This window comes from Drosophila kikkawai, chromosome 2L, assembly GCF_030179895.1.
Source record: "Drosophila kikkawai strain 14028-0561.14 chromosome 2L, DkikHiC1v2, whole genome shotgun sequence".
In the NCBI taxonomy this organism is placed as follows: Eukaryota; Metazoa; Arthropoda; class Insecta; order Diptera; family Drosophilidae; genus Drosophila; species Drosophila kikkawai.
This window is the reverse complement of record NC_091728.1, coordinates 29,787,906-29,804,341: the sequence shown is the minus strand read 5'-3', so window position 1 is coordinate 29,804,341 and position 16,436 is coordinate 29,787,906. Positions and strand designations below refer to the sequence as shown.

Genomic DNA, 16,436 nt, shown 5'->3' with positions numbered 1-16,436 from the left:
TACACCGCGAGTGCCATTAGCGGAAGTGAAATCAAATTCCATAACATTTCCGAAATTTGACCCTGATAGTGCGGCCGCTGATGCAAGTGCGTGGTGTAATACTGTTGCATTATTTGTTGACGAAAGTATGCTTAAAGGGATTACACTTGTTATGGCTCTCAGCAAAGCTATGCAAGGAAGTGCTTCTCAGTGGTTGGCGCAAATCTGCTTTAGCGGCATGACCTGGTCGCAATTTCAGGAATTGTTCGTACAACGATATGTTGGTATCGAAACTCCGGCAGCGACTTTGATGAACATCTTTAATGGGCATCCAAATCCAGAAAAGAATTTACCCGAATATGGCAGCCGCCTGGTGACGTCGTTTTGACGCACCTTTCCAAATTGGATGCTCGGCTTTTAAAGTCAATGTTTACGGGCGCTGTAAAAAACCGTAATGATCTGCAGCAACAATTAAAGGCGCTTGCGTATTCGAAACGCAACGAATCCTTTCGAAACGAAGTCAAAAGGAAGAAAATGAAGCTGCCATCTCTGGTGAAGTGTCATCACTGTGGGCGTTTTGGCCATAAGATTGCGGATTGTCACAAAAGGCGAACGGGCGAAAGACATTGAACCACTTCAGGACAACAACAACGCGCAGTCAACAACAGGACATGCTTCAAATGTGGGGAGCTTGGGCATTATGCTTCGGAATGCCCAAGGAATTGACATAATCTTAAGGAAGTCGAGATTAACAAAGCATAAACCGTCCAAATGAGGCGGTCAATCTGTTCGTAGACAGTCACGCGGCGATAAGATCCATGCAATCATCAGCGGTCAGTTCCAAAAATGTACTGGCAACCAGGAAGTCACTAGATAGCCTAAGCACGACTAAGTCAGTGAGGATCTACTGGGTTCCCAGCCACCAAGGTATAGACGGTAACGAAACCGTAGACGAACTTGCAAAGGAATGCGTTCGACTGGCGAGTGAAAGAACAGAAAACGTCCCTTTCTCCCTAAGAACGCTCCAAAGCGATCTAGAGAGACGGGCTGACGCAAGCGCAAAAGGCAGGTGGTGGAGTAATTCCGGAACCTGCAGAATATCAAAAATCATGTGCAAAGGGCACAACGAGAAACTCACCCACTACGTGCTGCATCTTCCGCGGAAGGACTGCAGAATGTTAGTGGGTATTCTTACAGGCCTGTCTGCTGCACATGCAGTCAAGCTGGGTATTACCGACAACGCCAAATGCCGGAAATGGTATGAATCCGAGGCAATCGAAACCTTGGAGCATCTCATTTGCAAATGTCCGGCCCTAACGAGGGCAAGAATGAGATACCCAGGCTCTCCGGTTCTGGCATCGCTAGAAGATGCTTTTAGGAGGAAGCCAGGCGAACTCCTTGCCTTTGCGAAAATCACCTTGATCTTCAAGGATCTCGAAACCCGCATAAATAGGCCCTGGATAGCTAGCGAGGGGATTAACCTAACCTAACCTAACATTTCGATTTCGATATTTTTATACCCTTGAGGGATATAAACTTAGTTTGAGAAAGGAGTTTCCAATGCATTAAAGAGTCATTTTCGATCCTATAAAGAATATATCATATAAGAATATATCTTCATCAGCCTTAACATCCGAGTCGATCTAGGTATGTCCGTCTTTCTACCGCTGCCATAGAAACGGTAGAAAGATTTTAAGAAAAAAATTATCCAAAGTTCTTTTGATTCGAGGTCTAGTCGACTTCTATTTAATAAAGTTTTTTTTTATATAACCAAAAACAACAAAAGGAACTTATCAATAGACAAGTAGCAGCTGTGGTTACGATCGTTTCATTAGCGCTACCCAAATCATCAGACCACTTGCTTACTATCACTAATTTTCTTTCCCAACGGGATCTAGCTTAGATTGAAGGTAGAGTACCAATGTTCAGAATTCTCTTAGTCCTGAGCGTGAGCCAACGCTTATGGTTCAGTCGATCACTTTTCTTGGGCAAAATTAATAACTCCGTCAATTTCAGTGATATCAACTTGAAACCTTACTAATCTTCATATTTTACTTACTTTTGAGATAAATTCATGAAACTTCGATTAATATTTTAAACCAGCGATGGGCACGAGATCTAACGGTTTGAGCAGCAGCTCGCTGAAAAAAAAAACAAGAACAACCCTCAGCGTCGCGAAGCGTCGCACCCACGCGACACACAGAATGTGCGAGCCGAGAAAATACACTGACAAAAACTTTTTGAGTAGATCAATATCTTCAGCCATTTTTGCGTGCATTTATGTCCGCCTAAGAAAAACGACTGCAAAAAAAATCCAATCTTTTTTCTTTAGTGCAGAAGTCAACGCCAGCCGCGCAGGTCCCTTTAAAATTGTTCTTGTTTTTGGGACGATGTGCGAGTTCGGGTCGCTTGTGTTTTGTTGTTGCAAACTCGGGATCGCGGCGATGGGCTCGCTACCTGCGCCAAAGGTCAGTGTGGTTGTTTTTGTAAATCTTCACGGTTCGCTGGTCGCGAGCACTGCACTTGTGCGTCTGCAATTGTGCGACATGCTGGCGCCTCCGAAAAAAGATAACGGTTTGAGCAGCGTGAGCAAATTGAGCCACTGCGTGCCCATCGCTGTTTTAAACAAATGTTTAAAAATTTTATGGAAATCGGATCACAAACTCCTATAGCTTCTCCTCCAATAGAATCAAGTGTTATTGTTGCTTATCATTGAAAAATGAATTATAAAACTTTCTACGATTCTACATTTTGTTTTGACAATGTATCTTATTAGAAATATATTTTTTAATTTTATTGGATATGTATACATGGTCATTTTTAAATTATTCACAATTTTTATACCCTTGCAGGGTATTATAATTTCAGTCAGAAGTTTGCAACGCAGGGAAAGAGACATTTCCGACCCTATAAAGTATATATATTCTCGATCAGCATCAATAGCCGAGTCGATTTAGCCATGTCCGTCTGTCCGTCCGTCTGTCCGTTTCTACGCAAACTAGTCCCTCAGTTTTTAAGTTATCTAAATGAAACTTTGCTTATATTCTTCTATATACTCTCACTGCTATATATGTCGGAACGGGCCGGATCGGACGACTATATCATATAGCTGCCATACAAATGTTCGATAAATTTTAAGAAAAAAAATTGTAACTTGGCTTTTTTCAACATTTTTGCACCATTTTTTAGGTATGGACATTTTATATTATTTCAGAATTTTGATAAAAATTTCATGAAAATCGGACGACTATATGATATAGCTGCCATAGGAACTATCGGGAAATTATTAGGAAAAAAAATTATTACTTCCTTGTTTTCCAACGTTTTTTCATCTACTCCGGGATATAAGCTTATTTTATTATTCTAGAATTTTGGTATAAATTTCATAAAAATCAGACAAATATATATATATATATCATATAGCTGCCATATAAACGATCGGTAGATGTAGAGAAAATGTAAAGCTGGGAATGCAAAACTGTAACGGTCAAACTGTAAACATAATAAGTATAGGTAAAATGTAATGAAATAATATCTGCAAGGGTATACAAACTTCGGCGTGCCGAAGCCAGCTTCCTTTCTTGTTTTTTTTTCATTTTGACTACTTATTAATAAATGCTTATATTTTTATGTCTATAAACTAAGCATTTTTGAACTATAATCATTTGATGTTATTTCTTTTCGAGACTTTTCGTGCCTCGAACATTAAATAAACGGGTCAGAAGGTGCAGCCAACGTGTTGAATAGGTCCTCATTTACAGTTGCAGTTTGTGTACTTTTTGAAATATTCGTTTAGTTTTTACCCTGAGGTTTTTCGGTTATTTGCTTCGCATTGGCAGAGTCACAGCTGAACGCAGCCGATGAAAAAAAAAAAAATTCTGGATTAGTAAAAATACACGCAGGCCTAGTCATAGTGTAGTTGCCGGCTCTGGGTAGCTTCAAAAGTTATAGACTACTTTAGCCAGAAAACGTGAAAATAATGAATTGGGTCGGATTTGTATGGTAAAAGTCGATTCTATGTTGATTCTATGACTATTTTTGCAACGGCTTTTGTTCGAGAGGCCCAACAGTGCGACGTCAAACTTTGTGCAATATAAGGACGCTGCTTGCCAGTCAGACTTACAATTATATCTTAATAATTTCCAGACATGGTGCCACAAAACTTATTAAACTTATACGGCTCTAAATGAATGCCAATGACGTTATCTCGTGTGGTTCCATAGCTTACGATTTATATGCTAAACTGCTGCTCTTTCCAATGAATTTAGTTGATAAATAAAAAACTTTATATATTTAAGTCAAAACAAATACATTATTAGGATCAATTATTGCGTAATACATTAATCAATTTTTGCTGAAATCAGTGCTTGAATTGTTTTTTTCGAAAGATGGAATTTCTGAGCTGTTGCGTGCTAATGCCTTACAATTTTGAAATTATTTATTTATTAATTTATTTTGACAATAATTAAAAGAAATTGAGGCTAAATAAAGGAACAATGTTTTCTTATGTCTTCGGGAAGTTGGATCCAATCGCATATTTGGCGGCCATTTATTAAAGTAAATTAAAGCAGTAGTAATGGGCTCATTTGGGGCATAGTTTTTTCTGCAAATTGGAATCGAAAACGGTTCAAAAGATCATCTTATGTTCCTAGCCGGAACACAAATATTAACATAGCTTAACAATGCGGGTCAGTCAATTATGGCAGATACAATTCTTCTATCCTCAAACGAAGACGAATAAAGGTGTAAGGGTCAGAAAATTGAACCACATTACGCCTTATAAAACCATACATTGCATACGCTTTGGGAACTGTATAATTAATGTGCTCAATAAAAAGAAATTTGGCATCAAACATTACACCCAAATCTTAGGCTTCATGCACACAAGATAGGGAAACATAAAACCTAGCGTTTGCTGTACATAACAGAGAAGCATTGAGCAAGGTTCAAAGGCAGCTTATTAAGAGACCGCCAATTCCAATACAAATCATTCTGGAGCTTAGCGCTATCCAGAGCTGAATTCACTGACTTCAATATTTTTAAATCATCAGCAAACAAAATAAATTCAGAATTCGTAAAGCATTAGCTTATATCGTTCATGAAAAGAATAAAAAGAAATGGGCCCAAGGCACTCTCCTGAGGAAGGCCAGAAGTTGCTATATAAGCATTGATGAGTTGAAGCCCATTTTTTAGCTTAGCCAATAGTAGTAGTAGTATGTTATGGCTTACTTTGTCGAATGCTTTGATCAAATTAGTGTATACAACATCCACTTGGCTATGATTCAAAAAGACATTAATCCAAAAATGGTACAATACAGCCAAGTTTGTGGTAGTCGACCGCCCAGGCATAAAACAATGCTGGTTGGAGCTAATAGTGCTACCAATAAGGAGTGCGAGGTGCTTTGCTACAACTTCCTCAAATATCTTCGAGACATTGCTAAGCTTTGAAATTGGTCTGTAGTTAGAGACTATAATTTTAGCACCATCCCTGAATAAATACACCACTGGGGAGAGGTTTATTAAAGTTGATTTTAAATGGCTTAGACAGATCGCCAATACAACATTTTAAAATAAAAGGGGAAAGGCCATCATAATCGAATTGCTCCGAGTCGTAAAAACTCTCCGCTGCGAGGGGGCGTCGGATTCACAGATATGCAAGCACCCAATGTTTGAGCTTGAAGCACTGAAACGAAGCATTGCATCACCGTTCGTTGGCTCGAAGTTTGACGCGCAGTGCTTTCATATTCGAATTTTATACGGCCCATGTGGATAATATTGCCCATATTAGCAATGATCTGGATGACTTGTGGTTCATCTTTGTTTTTGGCAACTTCAACATCTCCTCGCTGGTGTGGATGCATTGCGTGGACTCTCTTCAGCAATGATTTACAGTATCCTGCATATGGTCCAAATTAATCATATATTTTACAAATTAAATAGGCTTCTGATTTAGGTTTAGTAAGTCGGAATTTGAACTTGTATTTAGCATCTAGTAATAATCCTCTTTCGGATTGTGATGGCTGTAAATCCTGGTGGTGAAGCCTTTATTAATACTTAAAGATTGCAATTTTTATCTTCAGGTTACCTTTTGGATACATACTTATGTATGTTTACATAAATGTTTATAATGGTTTTTGATATTTTCAAAACTAAATGTTATTTTATAACACATATTAAATAATCCTCTTTTTATTGCAGGATAAAATTAATAGAGAAATTATAAATTCAAAATTTTTTAACGGAGACATTGTCGAGCAACGCCATAAGGGAAAGCGAAAAAATCAACGTGCTGTCATAGATGAACCAGTATTACCAATAAATCGGTTTATCAGTAATGCCAAAGAAAATGATAACGTTGGAATTCAAGTTCGTACCACTGCGAAGGCAAGAAGCCTAATGAACTTGCATAATAATGAAGCGGGACGTAGAGTAAGTATTAACTGAAAAGGTTCTTTTACGTTAGCCATATATGCTCAATGATGTTATTTTAATTAAATGTGTAAACGGTAAAAATAAATATTGTAATGATGCGGCGTCTCAGTCCGCCCAGGATCCTCATGAGATAAAATTTTGTATCTTTGAGACAGTTGAGGAGGGGTATCATAATGTTGTATGTGGTAAATTCTTACTCGGTTCACCGAGTCATGTACCGGCGACCTCTATGAGAATGTTGGGATACGCACAGGCGACCTGACTGTAACTAACACTGAGGGTAAAAAACATTTCGCCCGGGTCCGGAGTACTCGCAGACGGCACTGTCGCAGCTAATCCTACTGTGAAAATTCTATGAACACGCATGGATACGCACAGGCGGCACTATCGTAGCTGACACTGAGGGTACAAACTATTGTGCACGGGCCCGGAATACTCGCAGACGGCACTGTCGCGGCTAATCCTGCCCAGAAAACCTGCTACGAAAATGCCCGGAATACTCGCAGACAGCAAAATCGGAATTAAATTACACACATTTTTAATCTTGTACGTCCGAGAGAGATTAATTTACATAGAAATGGACACCCGGACGAAGAGACGGAAGCATAGACGGACTGACGGGCATATCTCGGTTGTTGTTGCTGATTGCAAACTAAAATAATACCCAGCGGAGTATTAATTTAAAAAATTATTCATTAAGATGGAATTGAGTTCCAAATTGTAAGTTGTTGTATTTATTAGGGGAAGGTCATCAATAACTAAAACACGAAAGGAAGTTTACTTCGGCAAAAGCAAACCTGGCATATTTACTATTACCGATTTTCGAGGTTTGCTTTTGCCCTCCCAACGTTACAGGATTCCCGACGGGTACCAGCATCACAAAACTTTTCGAAAATGTAATCACCTTTTATGACGTTAAACTTTGTGTGCAATACAAGGACGCTGCTTGCCAGTCAGACTTACAATCAGATCTTAATACTTTTCAGACATGGTGCCACGTAAGCTTATTTAAATTATACGGCTCTAAATAAAAGCTAATAACATTCTTTCGTGTCGTTCTGAAGCTATCGACTTATATGCTGAACTGCTGCTCTAAAGTTGATGGTATGGGAGTTCGCCTGGATCTTTAACTTGACTTTATCGATGTTATTTCGTGTATGGTGAATAAACGGTGGTCATAAGAAATCAATGACCCCCTCTCTATATACTTCTCTAGTTTCTCCTATCTTAGAATATGGATTTCACGTTTGGAGCCCTCAGTATTCCGTCTACAGTAAACGCGTCAAATCGATTTAAAAGAACTTTTTACTTTTCACTTCACGCGGCTTTAGCGTAGATAGCCTTCGTAAACTAAAAACTTTAATATTAGCCCACTCAGTATGCATGCAAGCAATCAATCAGGCAGCACGCCAGTAGAATTGCTTCGCATTCTTTTCTTTTATTTCCTTAGCACCTAACACGAACAAGCACGTGCTTGTATGTATTATCCATAGTGTATCACCGTCCTTATATATTAATTAATAAACAACTACCAAACTATAAAACCCAGTGCTAACAAGTAAGTCATTCAACCCTAGCAGTTCTTGGCACTGCTTCGCTTTTTCCTGCCAAATCTGGCTTTTTTCAAAAGTAATTTGCGGGAATTCTGGCATTTTATTTTCGTTAAATGATTTTTTAAGATTTTTTTTGTGTATGATTGTTACGTTGCACTAGCTTGTATGAAGCCGCGGCCATAATTTAGTCTAAGTCAGAGGACTATAGCCTATAGTTCACATGGCACCGTAGAAACACTGGTGGTGCATAAAATACATTTATAATTGGATTGGATTGAAATACGCAATATTTTTTTTTGTTAATGTAACTAATACAATTCTTAAGTTTATTCATCTCAACTGCGGAGCCTTTGTTTTTAATGCATTTATGTACCAATGTAATCGTATCCCTTAATGTACACCAAAGATCAATGTTGCACATGCGTAAAAATTCTCAGTTACTACCATACGTATAAGCTTTTAAGCTTGGCCTCTGACAAGTCTGACAGACTGCATGCCAAACAACTGGTTCAAAAACAACGAAAAGAACTATTGCCGATTTTCGTGGTATGCTTTTGCCTTTACACCGAAGCTTAGGATTCCTAACCGGTCTAAGTTTAGATTGAAGGTAAAGTACCACGAAAATTAGCAATAGTTAGCAAGTGGTCTGATGAGTAGGGTAGCGCCAACGAAACGATCGTAACCACAGCTACTAATTGTCTATTGACATGTTCTTTTTGTTGTTCTTGGCTACAGTCACGCCTTTGATTTTTATTAAATCGAAGCCGACTGAGACCTCACGTCCTGAAATTACGAATGCTAAACCCTCGGACTGAAGTCCGCAAATTACAATTTGCTCCATCCACCAACGGTAAGCAGGAATAGAACCGCCGTACTTGTACGAAAGGGTCTACCCGTCAACCTTATGTCTCATTACAACTCTGGTGGCGTGGTGATGCTAGAGAGCGCGAAAAATTTGGTAAATTCCTGCTACATGGCACACGACAGGACGGCCCCACCAGAAGAATTCAGAAGCCTGGTAGAAGCCAGCCCGAAGAACCAGCAACTGCTCATGGGTGCAGACGCCAACGCGCACCACTGCGTATTGGGGAGCCCCGACATAAACGACAGAGGTGAGTATCTCTTAGACTTTATACTCTCAACCAACCTAAGTATAGCAAACGTGGGGGAGGGACACACCATTGCAGGTCCCACCTCCTCAAACGTTCTAGATCTTACTCTTGTAAGGTGACAAGGTACTTTGGTATCAGAATAGACAGTCCTTGAGAGACCATCCTTCTCAGATCACAAGTACATACGGTTCCAATACGCATTCGAACACTCTCCAAAACAATTAGTCTTCAAGAACCCTCGGAATACTAACTGGGGAAAGTTCAAGGAGACTATCGTGACACGGCTCGCGATCTCTCCGGGCAAGGTAGAATCGGCGGAAGACATAGAAAAGTCCCTAGAGACCCTCTCCAAAGAACTGCTGGATGCGTACCACGAATCATGCCCTATATCGGACACGAGAAAGAGGACCAGGCCACCCTGGTGGAATAAGGACCTTTCACTCCGACGCAACAAACTTAAAGATATATATATATATATCATATAGCTGCCATATAAACGATCGGTAGATGTAGAGAAAATGTAAAGCTGGGAATGCAAAACTGTAACGGTCAAACTGTAAACATAATAAGTATAGGTAAAATGTAATGAAATAATATCTGCAAGGGTATACAAACTTCGGCGTGCCGAAGCTAGCTTCCTTTCTTGTTTTTTTTTTCATTTTGACTACTTATTAATAAATGCTTATATTTTTATGTCTATAAACTAAGCATTTTTGAACTATAATCATTTGATGTTATTTCTTTTCGAGACTTTTCGTGCCTCGAACATTAAATAAACGGGTCAGAAGGTGCAGCCAACGTGTTGAATAGGTCCTCATTTACAGTTGCAGTTTGTGTACTTTTTGAAATATTCGTTTAGTTTTTACCCTGAGGTTTTTCGGTTATTTGCTTCGCATTGGCAGAGTCACAGCTGAACGCAGCCGATGAAAAAAAAAAAAATTCTGGATTAGTAAAAATACACGCAGGCCTAGTCATAGTGTAGTTGCCGGCTCTGGGTAGCTTCAAAAGTTATAGACTACTTTAGCCAGAAAACGTGAAAATAATGAATTGGGTCGGATTTGTATGGTAAAAGTCGATTCTATGTTGATTCTATGACTATTTTTGCAACGGCTTTTGTTCGAGAGGCCCAACAGTGCGACGTCAAACTTTGTGCAATATAAGGACGCTGCTTGCCAGTCAGACTTACAATTATATCTTAATAATTTCCAGACATGGTGCCACAAAACTTATTAAACTTATACGGCTCTAAATGAATGCCAATGACGTTATCTCGTGTGGTTCCATAGCTTACGATTTATATGCTAAACTGCTGCTCTTTCCAATGAATTTAGTTGATAAATAAAAAACTTTATATATTTAAGTCAAAACAAATACATTATTAGGATCAATTATTGCGTAATACATTAATCAATTTTTGCTGAAATCAGTGCTTGAATTGTTTTTTTCGAAAGATGGAATTTCTGAGCTGTTGCGTGCTAATGCCTTACAATTTTGAAATTATTTATTTATTAATTTATTTTGACAATAATTAATAGAAATTGAGGCTAAATAAAGGAACAATGTTTTCTTATGTCTTCGGGAAGTTGGATCCAATCGCATATTTGGCGGCCATTTATTAAAGTAAATTAAAGCAGTAGTAATGGGCTCATTTGGGGCATAGTTTTTTCTGCAAATTGGAATCGAAAACGGTTCAAAAGATCATCTTATGTTCCTAGCCGGAACACAAATATTAACATAGCTTAACAATGCGGGTCAGTCAATTATGGCAGATACAATTCTTCTATCCTCAAACGAAGACGAATAAATGTGTAAGGGTCAGAAAATTGAACCACATTACGCCTTATAAAACCATACATTGCATACGCTTTGGGAACTGTATAATTAATGTGCTCAATAAAAAGAAATTTGGCATCAAACATTACACCCAAATCTTAGGCTTCATGCACACAAGATAGGGAAACATAAAACCTAGCGTTTGCTGTACATAACAGAGAAGCATTGAGCAAGGTTCAAAGGCAGCTTATTAAGAGACCGCCAATTCCAATACAAATCATTCTGGAGCTTAGCGCTATCCAGAGCTGAATTCACTGACTTCAATATTTTTAAATCATCAGCAAACAAAATAAATTCAGAATTCGTAAAGCATTAGCTTATATCGTTCATGAAAAGAATAAAAAGAAATGGGCCCAAGGCACTCTCCTGAGGAAGGCCAGAAGTTGCTATATAAGCATTGATGAGTTGAAGCCCATTTTTTAGCTTAGCCAATAGTAGTAGTAGTATGTTATGGCTTACTTTGTCGAATGCTTTGATCAAATTAGTGTATACAACATCCACTTGGCTATGATTCAAAAAGACATTAATCCAAAAATGGTACAATACAGCCAAGTTTGTGGTAGTCGACCGCCCAGGCATAAAACAATGCTGGTTGGAGCTAATAGTGCTACCAATAAGGAGTGCGAGGTGCTTTGCTACAACTTCCTCAAATATCTTCGAGACATTGCTAAGCTTTGAAATTGGTCTGTAGTTAGAGACTATAATTTTAGCACCATCCCTGAATAAATACACCACTGGGGAGAGGTTTATTAAAGTTGATTTTAAATGGCTTAGACAGATCGCCAATACAACATTTTAAAATAAAAGGGGAAAGGCCATCATAATCGAATTGCTCCGAGTCGTAAAAACTCTCCGCTGCGAGGGGGCGTCGGATTCACAGATATGCAAGCACCCAATGTTTGAGCTTGAAGCACTGAAACGAAGCATTGCATCACCGTTCGTTGGCTCGAAGTTTGACGCGCAGTGCTTTCATATTCGAATTTTATACGGCCCATGTGGATAATATTGCCCATATTAGCAATGATCTGGATGACTTGTGGTTCATCTTTGTTTTTGGCAACTTCAACATCTCCTCGCTGGTGTGGATGCATTGCGTGGACTCTCTTCAGCAATGATTTACAGTATCCTGCATATGGTCCAAATTAATCATATATTTTACAAATTAAATAGGCTTCTGATTTAGGTTTAGTAAGTCGGAATTTGAACTTGTATTTAGCATCTAGTAATAATCCTCTTTCGGATTGTGATGGCTGTAAATCCTGGTGGTGAAGCCTTTATTAATACTTAAAGATTGCAATTTTTATCTTCAGGTTACCTTTTGGATACATACTTATGTATGTTTACATAAATGTTTATAATGGTTTTTGATATTTTCAAAACTAAATGTTATTTTATAACACATATTAAATAATCCTCTTTTTATTGCAGGATAAAATTAATAGAGAAATTATAAATTCAAAATTTTTTAACGGAGACATTGTCGAGCAACGCCGTAAGGGAAAGCGAAAAAATCAACGTGCTGTAATAGATGAACCAGTATTACCAATAAATCGGTTTATCAGTAATGCCAAAGAAAATGATAACGTTGGAATTCAAGTTCGTACCACTGCGAAGGCAAGAAGCCTAATGAACTTGCATAATAATGAAGCGGGACGTAGAGTAAGTATTAACTGAAAAGGTTCTTTTACGTTAGCCATATATGCTCAATGATGTTATTTTAATTAAATGTGTAAACGGTAAAAATAAATATTGTAATGATGCGGCGTCTCAGTCCGCCCAGGATCCTCATGAGATAAAATTTTGTATCTTTGAGACAGTTGAGGAGGGGTATCATAATGTTGTATGTGGTAAATTCTTACTCGGTTCACCGAGTCATGTACCGGCGACCTCTATGAGAATGTTGGGATACGCACAGGCGACCTGACTGTAACTAACACTGAGGGTAAAAAACATTTCGCCCGGGTCCGGAGTACTCGCAGACGGCACTGTCGCAGCTAATCCTACTGTGAAAATTCTATGAACACGCATGGATACGCACAGGCGGCACTATCGTAGCTGACACTGAGGGTACAAACTATTGTGCACGGGCCCGGAATACTCGCAGACGGCACTGTCGCGGCTAATCCTGCCCAGAAAACCTGCTACGAAAATGCCCGGAATACTCGCAGACAGCAAAATCGGAATTAAATTACACACATTTTTAATCTTGTACGTCCGAGAGAGATTAATTTACATAGAAATGGACACCCGGACGAAGAGACGGAAGCATAGACGGACTGACGGGCATATCTCGGTTGTTGTTGCTGATTGCAAACTAAAATAATACCCAGCGGAGTATTAATTTAAAAAATTATTCATTAAGATGGAATTGAGTTCCAAATTGTAAGTTGTTGTATTTATTAGGGGAAGGTCATCAATAACTAAAACACGAAAGGAAGTTTACTTCGGCAAAAGCAAACCTGGCATATTTACTATTACCGATTTTCGAGGTTTGCTTTTGCCCTCCCAACGTTACAGGATTCCCGACGGGTACCAGCATCACAAAACTTTTCGAAAATGTAATCACCTTTTATGACGTTAAACTTTGTGTGCAATACAAGGACGCTGCTTGCCAGTCAGACTTACAATCAGATCTTAATACTTTTCAGACATGGTGCCACGTAAGCTTATTTAAATTATACGGCTCTAAATAAAAGCTAATAACATTCTTTCGTGTCGTTCTGAAGCTATCGACTTATATGCTGAACTGCTGCTCTAAAGTTGATGGTATGGGAGTTCGCCTGGATCTTTAACTTGACTTTATCGATGTTATTTCGTGTATGGTGAATAAACGGTGGTCATAAGAAATCAATGACCCCCTCTCTATATACTTCTCTAGTTTCTCCTATCTTAGAATATGGATTTCACGTTTGGAGCCCTCAGTATTCCGTCTACAGTAAACGCGTCAAATCGATTTAAAAGAACTTTTTACTTTTCACTTCACGCGGCTTTAGCGTAGATAGCCTTCGTAAACTAAAAACTTTAATATTAGCCCACTCAGTATGCATGCAAGCAATCAATCAGGCAGCACGCCAGTAGAATTGCTTCGCATTCTTTTCTTTTATTTCCTTAGCACCTAACACGAACAAGCACGTGCTTGTATGTATTATCCATAGTGTATCACCGTCCTTATATATTAATTAATAAACAACTACCAAACTATAAAACCCAGTGCTAACAAGTAAGTCATTCAACCCTAGCAGTTCTTGGCACTGCTTCGCTTTTTCCTGCCAAATCTGGCTTTTTTCAAAAGTCATTTGCGGGAATTCTGGCATTTTATTTTCGTTAAATGATTTTTTAAGATTTTTTTTGTGTATGATTGTTACGTTGCACTAGCTTGTATGAAGCCGCGGCCATAATTTAGTCTAAGTCAGAGGACTATAGCCTATAGTTCACATGGCACCGTAGAAACACTGGTGGTGCATAAAATACATTTATAATTGGATTGGATTGAAATACGCAATATTTTTTGTTGTTAATGTAACTAATACAATTCTTAAGTTTATTCATCTCAACTGCGGAGCCTTTGTTTTTAATGCATTTATGTACCAATGTAATCGTATCCCTTAATGTACACCAAAGATCAATGTTGCACATGCGTAAAAATTCTCAGTTACTACCATACGTATAAGCTTTTAAGCTTGGCCTCTGACAAGTCTGACAGACTGCATGCCAAACAACTGGTTCAAAAACAACGAAAAGAACTATTGCCGATTTTCGTGGTATGCTTTTGCCTTTACACCGAAGCTTAGGATTCCTAACCGGTCTAAGTTTAGATTGAAGGTAAAGTACCACGAAAATTAGCAATAGTTAGCAAGTGGTCTGATGAGTAGGGTAGCGCCAACGAAACGATCGTAACCACAGCTACTAATTGTCTATTGACATGTTCTTTTTGTTGTTCTTGGCTACAGTCACGCCTTTGATTTTTATTAAATCGAAGCCGACTGAGACCTCACGTCCTGAAATTACGAATGCTAAACCCTCGGACTGAAGTCCGCAAATTACAATTTGCTCCATCCACCAACGGTAAGCAGGAATAGAACCGCCGTACTTGTACGAAAGGGTCTACCCGTCAACCTTATGTCTCATTACAACTCTGGTGGCGTGGTGATGCTAGAGAGCGCGAAAAATTTGGTAAATTCCTGCTACATGGCACACGACAGGACGGCCCCACCAGAAGAATTCAGAAGCCTGGTAGAAGCCAGCCCGAAGAACCAGCAACTGCTCATGGGTGCAGACGCCAACGCGCACCACTGCGTATTGGGGAGCCCCGACATAAACGACAGAGGTGAGTATCTCTTAGACTTTATACTCTCAACCAACCTAAGTATAGCAAACGTGGGGGAGGGACACACCATTGCAGGTCCCACCTCCTCAAACGTTCTAGATCTTACTCTTGTAAGGTGACAAGGTACTTTGGTATCAGAATAGACAGTCCTTGAGAGACCATCCTTCTCAGATCACAAGTACATACGGTTCCAATACGCATTCGAACACTCTCCAAAACAATTAGTCTTCAAGAACCCCCGGAATACTAGCTGGGGAAAGTTCAAGGAGACTATCGTGACACGGCTCGCGATCTCTCCGGGCAAGGTAGAATCGGCGGAAGACATAGAAAAGTCCCTAGAGACCCTCTCCAAAGAACTGCTGGATGCGTACCACGCATCATGCCCTATATCGGACACGAGAAAGAGGACCAGGCCACCCTGGTGGAATAAGGACCTTTCACTCCGACGCAACAAACTTAAAGAATTCTTCAAAATCGCCAAGCAGGCGAAAGATGACATCATCAATGAGGAATACAAAGTCCTTCTAAGGGACTACAAGAAGGAAATACGCAAGGCGCAGAGAAACTCATGGAGAAACTTCTGCTCCAATATAGAGACTGCCCCGGAAACGGCTAGACTCCGGAAGCTGCTTTCGAAGCAGTCAGCTTAAACGCGACGACGGACAGTGGACTGAGGGCAGCGAAGAGGCCCTAACAGCACTAATGCATGCGCATTTCCCAGGATGCACTGAAGTACCCGATGCAAATAAGCACCAGGACCTAGCAACTGGAAAAGAGCATCTCCCAAAAGATCTAATATCCTCTAGTAGAATCCACTGGGCTATAGACTCCTGTGCGAGATTAAAAGCACCAGGACTAGATGGAATATTCCCAGCCATGCTGCAGGCGACCAAGTGATCACCCCATGGCTCTACGCAATATATACAGCTTGTTTAAGCAATGGAGGACCTCTCGGATTGTCTTCCTGCCCAAAGCAGGAAAGTGCAGCCACATGAGCCCCAAGGATTACAGACCGATATGCCTCACCTCATTCCTACTTAAAACGCTGGAAAAGCTGCTGGACCTATACATCAGGACCAGCACGCCTACACGAAGGGGAAATCAGTGGAGATGGCACTACATTCGTTGGTAGCCACCATTGAGAGAGCCCTAAACAATAAGGTATATGCACTTGGAGTGTTCGTGGACATATCCGGGGCA

General features: G+C 39.6%; 1 protein-coding gene and 1 long non-coding RNA gene across 6 annotated transcripts in view; one reads left to right on the top strand and one right to left on the bottom strand.

Annotated features, from left to right (window-relative positions):
• The window catches only part of Wnt5 (Wnt oncogene analog 5), a 166,720-nt gene that overhangs the window by 55,003 nt on the left and 95,281 nt on the right, over positions 1 to 16,436 (bottom strand). The gene's annotated exons all lie outside the window — the stretch shown is intronic.
• Positions 6,197 to 12,569, top strand: LOC138929091 (uncharacterized). Its single transcript, XR_011445510.1, has 2 exons — positions 6,197 to 6,408; positions 12,338 to 12,569. It is a non-coding gene; the product is annotated as an uncharacterized lncRNA (long non-coding RNA).